This window comes from Vanacampus margaritifer, chromosome 19 (genome assembly GCF_051991255.1).
Source record: "Vanacampus margaritifer isolate UIUO_Vmar chromosome 19, RoL_Vmar_1.0, whole genome shotgun sequence".
Taxonomy (NCBI): domain Eukaryota; kingdom Metazoa; phylum Chordata; class Actinopteri; order Syngnathiformes; family Syngnathidae; genus Vanacampus; species Vanacampus margaritifer.
In genome coordinates, this window is record NC_135450.1 from 7,064,959 (window position 1) to 7,071,130 (window position 6,172).

General features: G+C 40.3%; 1 long non-coding RNA gene across 4 annotated transcripts; it reads right to left on the reverse strand.

The window, feature by feature from the left end:
• Positions 1–385: 385 nt before the first annotated feature.
• On the reverse strand, positions 386–4,481 carry LOC144039782 (uncharacterized). 4 transcript variants are annotated; one of them, XR_013289530.1, is made up of 8 exons: positions 4,289–4,481; positions 3,249–3,742; positions 3,142–3,182; positions 2,855–2,996; positions 2,618–2,787; positions 2,466–2,539; positions 1,802–1,857; positions 386–1,733 (listed from the first exon to the last, which is right to left on the reverse strand). It is a non-coding gene; the product is annotated as an uncharacterized LOC144039782 (long non-coding RNA). The 4 variants fall into 4 exon arrangements; XR_013289529.1 differs by having other exon boundaries at positions 2,466–2,787; XR_013289532.1 differs by having other exon boundaries at positions 2,466–2,787; positions 2,855–3,051.
• Between the last annotated feature and the right edge of the window lie 1,691 nt (positions 4,482–6,172).

Consider the following 6,172-nt stretch of genomic DNA (forward strand, 5'->3'; position numbering starts at 1 on the left):
ATATCAAACTGATCGCCCTTCACAATTAGGAGTAGCTCTGAGCCTACAAAAGGTCGCTGACCACCTGGTCTACAAATTGTCTCCTGCAAGCCCAACAAGATGAATTGTTTCAGCTGATGGGACTGAAACGTAGGTCGTGAACCTCAGTTTGAGGGTCAATTGAATGCTTGAAGTGCACACTGACAACAGGTGGCAGTAGAAGAGCCATCTGCAATTTGCCGTCCTTTGGTTACCAAGAATCCCAGGCATGAATACATGAGAGGCGGAAGAACAACTCAGACAACAAAAATCCTCACTTTATTCACTACTTCAATTTATAGTTATACATGTTTCTTGCTTCATTCTACATGTTTGTAGTGCTTTAATTTACAGCATTCTTGACATGTAGTGCAACATTCTATGTATTTTTAATCATATCATGCACGCGTTTCCTTCTCAATGTCTCAAACAGACAACTTGCAATGGTACATTTTTTTTATTTAAGCAGAAAAGCACATTTGAAACATACAGAAGTAACGCAAGCTTCAAATTCATCCGGAAAAAAAAAATCTGTTGAAAACATTTTATAGATGTATAAAGAGACTTCATCATGTTTGAGTTTGGCCGCACAGCTCAGGACAAAAAGGACACGCATGCAGTCAGCGTGAGTTGGTGCACACCCAGTGAGTTTGTGACAGAGTGGAGACAAACAGCAAGTAGAACAAACTACTTACTCTCCCCGCTAGGCTGGCGGCTCTTCATGAAAAAGCTGCTCTGTGCCCAAACACGCCAAACTACTACTTGACCAACTTGTCAGACTTCTTCTACCCTGAAAAACAAGCACACGAACGCACAAGATAACCTGCGCGATGGTCACCGTTGACTTTTGACGCTGCTGTGGTTCGACTCAACGGACTCCGGCTTCTTCCTGCAAGAACATGTCAAGTGCATTTTTTTTTTTAGCCTGTTATTCACAAATAGCATCTCAAAGGGCTTCTTGAGCCCAGAGCTGGCCAAAGGTTCGCCGCATCCCTCGACCTAAACAGCATCTGACGAAACCTTGACACGGGACCATCGATGGACCCGCATAACACTTAATCATTTTTCTTGTTGCAAAGAAATTTTGAAACATGTTGAAAATGTGATGGCTTGCATAGTTTGCAAGCGACTGGCGAACATCTTTGCAACCTTGAATGAACCCTGACAACATAACACTCGCTGCATGTGCACACCTCGCAACCCTGCGCCACTGACAAGATAAACTTTAGCAGACCCGTACTTGTTAATGTGCAACATTTTGGCATGTGGGGGAAAAAAAAAAAAAAAAAAAAAAGTTCTTTAAAAGGTTCTTGGGCATATTTTTTGAAAATGTCCACTTCCACCCCGATGGTGCAAACGAAACCTGTAAACGGTGGCTCTTTTGAACCCACAGTCCATCCAGGCTGCAAACGACGCCAAGTGGACGACATTTAACACAATGTGCCGACAAACAATTTCAAATAAACACGAGACTCCATTTTGTTGAATTGAAGTGCCGCATGTGGACTCCTTGGGAGAAGCGCTTCTTCCTGTCAATGCAGAAACCTCCACAGCGTCACCCCCGAGGAATTGGCCCACCTCAGGTCGTGACCACGACGCATGTAGCTAAAAGCATCAGAAACTAAACCGTCACTTGTTGGATTGGAACGTCTTCTTGACTGCTTCCCCTTATTCGGCCTTCGGTCCCATCCGGTTTGTGGCCCACGAGGCCCAGCCTGCAAAACAAAAATTGTACAATTACTTGTGTGCTGCTTACTATATGCGCGTGCATGCATATTCTCACCGTCATCCGGTGGCTCCTGGTGCCTCTCCACACATCCAACTTGCAGGACGGGAACACTGAACACAGGGAAGGGACCAAGGCGGGACAAATTAGGGGAAGGGACAGTCGATTACTTTAAGGCCACAATTCCAAAGCCTTCTTGTGCTGGTCAGAAAATTGGAATATCAAGGAAATGTTTCAAAAAGTGAAAATTGACAAGGGAACAGAAACCCTGAACTGCAGACCATGTAAAGGCTGATTTCAAAGCATCTTGGGCAACAATAACACCTGAAGTGGGTCAAAGGCTGATGTCTGCAGGCAATGAGGCCTTGATGCTGTCATGAACGTAAAAGGAGGCCCAACAAAGTGCTGAGGGCAGAAGACTTGGACACACTCCTCAAAAGGCCGACATTTCTGTGTTTGAGATTCTTTGTTGGTGGTCACATGAAATAGTCGCATTTTGGGTAAGACTGGATTTAAAAAAAAAAAAAGAATAATTATTGGGCCTTTCTGCCAAATCCTAAAAAAATTAACAAAGGCTTGAAATATTTCCCTGTATGTGGTGAACTAATTTAAGATGCAAACTTGACTTTTTGAAACTAATGATTGAAGTAAACAGACTTTCCCTCAATATTCTAATTTTCTGACCGGCACAAGTGTCCATGATTTTGTGTCCAAGACTCACCTCGTCTTATCTTCATCCACAATCCAAAACAAAAAACATTTTGGTGCTGGTCACGTCATCTCCGACCAACGTTCCTGCAAAACAGGCATCCATGCAAGACGGATCACAAGGGAAAATAATAATAACATTGTGAAATGAGCCAGACAGCCTACTTCATTAGAGTGCCAAAACTTGAAAGGAAAAAAAAAAAGGCACTCAAATAGGAATAGTTAAACCTCCTGTTGACCATTTCCTCACGCCGCAGATTCTCCCTGTGCCGCTAGATTCTTGATTTTGTGTGGAATTGTTCCTTTTCCTTTTCCCATCCAGCTTCGTCTGAGACCTGCAGCAGCAACAACGAGAATTGTAGTCGTGCCACTTGTTGATTTGGTTGACATGTGTTTTGTTACCTTTGTTGTTCAACCCTAAGGAGAGCAAATGTGCATGAGTCCTTGCACTTTGCTCACTCGTCTTTTGCTCACGGGGCTTCTTGAGCCCACAGCTGGCCAAAGGTTCGCGGCATCCCCTGACCTAAACCCCATCTGACGAAACCTTGAGAAGGGATAAGAGATGGATCGACCAATCCCCAATAAGGTGGTGAGTATGACTGCTCTGCCATTGGACAAAATAAAAAAATAAAAAAAGCCAAGTTATCTTGCCTCTATATTCCTTAACACTTTGTGTACTTTTTCTTTACCTGGCTTTTTGGAACCTATGACTCATCGTCCAATAAGCACACTGCAAAAATTAAATGTAAAAATGAGTTGTGAGCAGGTCACTTAAATGTGTTGATGTACTCATTACCTTGGTCCAGCTCCTCTTGTACGACCTGGTGCAGAGACAACCCTGAAACACAAACAAAAATAGTGTTTTTATCAACATGATGGAGTCCTGCCTCAAATCCTCCCTACACTGTGCACCCCAGCTTTCAACTTGCCATCAAACCAACCAAACTACAGACCATCTTCAGCAAGATCTTGCAAACACTTGACTGCAACGGCATGTACCAACCATCAGCTCTACCAACACTTTCCATACCTGCCCTGATTGCAAACCTTTCCAAGAAAACAAGGCATGCCACAAAGCTCCCTATTCTGCCCCCTTATGATCACAATTCAGAAGGCAGTTCATACACCAACAAACGTGTCGTGTCAAGTCAAGTCCAGTCCAGTCCAGTCACATTTATTGTACCACTTGGTTCCTAAATTGATGGGGAAAACATACAAATTCTTCAGTTGTGTGCCAACTTCATTTGTGTTTGTAGATTTTACACTCGTGTGTTTGATCCATTGCTGCCTCTGCAACACAAGAACAGCAAACTTCATGAAGACCCACCAACATTTACAAAATGCCAGATGACCACAAAAAAAAAGTATAATAATTTAACTGAAGAGTAAATGTGTAAAAAATTAAATAATTAAACAGGTAAATATTGGAAAATATTAAACACTCCACATTAAATTTACGTAAAACAAAACCAAAAAACAAAACAGTGAAACACAATGTATTAGAAGAGCGGTTCTCAAATGGGGTAACGTGAGATTTAAAAAAATATATCTATTTTTAAATAGCATCAATGGAAAATAAGAGCTAGAGCACAGCAGCAGACATGATTAAAAAACAGTTCATTAGCGCTTCATCAAATTAATCGACTGAAAACACTCTCAAAGTAGCCTAAATGTATGCTGAATTCATACTCAGCAAACAATAGTCATTAACATTGTTATGGATTCCTTCACTGTTGAGACTCTTTAACCGTTAACCATTTAAGAACAGATCACATGTCAACCAGCGTCGCTAATTACGTCGAATGAACCCAGCCGGTGTTAAAACATTTCACTCACCCGTGGTCACGAACACGCTACATGCTACGTGAAACACGCTCATCCGGCCGCGGCAGAGGACTCGTACAAATCCACGCAAGGTGGTTTAGTCACAAATCAAAATGAAAGTATGCGGCAAAGGACCGTTCAGGCCGGTCGCTCACGGAGAAGCAACTCCCACCCCACTCCTTCAACCAGAGCAAAAGTACTTCCGCGTTAAATACACGACGTTTGCTGCGTCACCACATGACGTCACAGCATGCGGCAGCGATTGGATAATCACCTGCCACATGAACGACCCACTCCAAATAAATAAATGAAATGTAAATGTGAAATAACCGGCTTCTCACTGAGTTTATCACATGACATAGGTTACACATCCATACAACCAAAAATGAAGATCCTCAGTGAAGCACAAGCCCAACAATGTTTCCCTAAAACGCAAAAACATTCAGTTCAGAGCAACAATACAATATTCAGTGTTGACAGTTAGTAATGTTGTCAGTCTTCTTAAAATAGACAGTTGTTTTGTTTTTATTTAAAATTTTTAAGTAACTTTTTTTTTATTTAAAAAAATAAATAAAAACAGATCTGTACTATGATCCCAAATGAAGGCACTTTGTTGATATGTGTACAAAATTATTTACAAAAAGTTAATTATATACTTTTTTAAATATTTTTGTCCCAGTTTTAGAGATATGATTATAAACATAGCATGGTCATAAAAAAAAAACGGCTTACGACACATTGTCATCTTTTTAAAAATGGTTGTTGTTGTTTTTGTTTTGTTTTTAAAAACACCTTACTATAAACGGTCATTTTGTGAAAAAAACATTGCCTGACTATACATAATAGTTAAAAAAAAAACGCCTACATGATCATTTAAAAAACAACGACGCCTTACGATACATGGTCATCTTTTTAAAAATGCTTTACTATATATATATATACATACATACATACATACATATACATACACATACATACATGGTTGAAAAAAAAGCCTTAAAAATGGTAGTTTAAAAAATGCCTTACTACACATATACATAATAGTTAAAAAAAAAAAAAACGCCTACATGATCATTTAAAAAACATCGACGCCTTACGATACATGGTCATCTTTTTAAAAATGCTTTACTATATATATATATATATATATATATATATATACATACATGGTTGAAAAAAAAAGCCTTAAAAATGGTAGTTTAAAAAATGGCTTACTACACATCTGCGATTGGCTGGCAACCAGTTCAGGGTGTACCACGCCTACTGCCCGAAGCCAGCTGGGATAGGCTCCAGCAACCCCCACGACCCTTGTGAGGACAAGCGGTAAAGAAAATGGATGGATGGATGGGCTTACTACACATGGTCGTTTAAAAAAAAAATCACTATATCTACATGGTCGTTTTTGTTTGTTTTTTAAAAAAATGTCGTTAACCCCCCCCCCCCACCCCCACCTTACTATAGGCCTATATGGCCGTTTAAAAAAACGCCTGACTATATGGTTGTTTAAAAAAATATAAAATAAAAAATAAGCCGCCTTACTATACTACGACTTTTACGTTTTTTTGTTTTAAATAAAAGCTTGACTACTTACTGTTACTTACTGGTCATTTACCAAAAAAAATTGAATAATCAGCTTTACTATACATAGTTGTTTCATTTAAATAGCCCCCCCCCCCCCACACACCTGTCTAAGGGAATTTGAGACGGTTAATTGTCATTGCTGAACTGTTAATGTGAAGGATATGCCGTTTGTGTCAAATCTGTTGTCCCTCTGTGGGTCCCTGCTGGCTAAGGGGCCCCAAGCAATTGCCTGTCTTGCCTCATAGCAAACTACGCCTCTGTATTTTGGGACTCTAACTATCTGATGCTCAGGTTCGGTTCAGGCGTGCACAACCC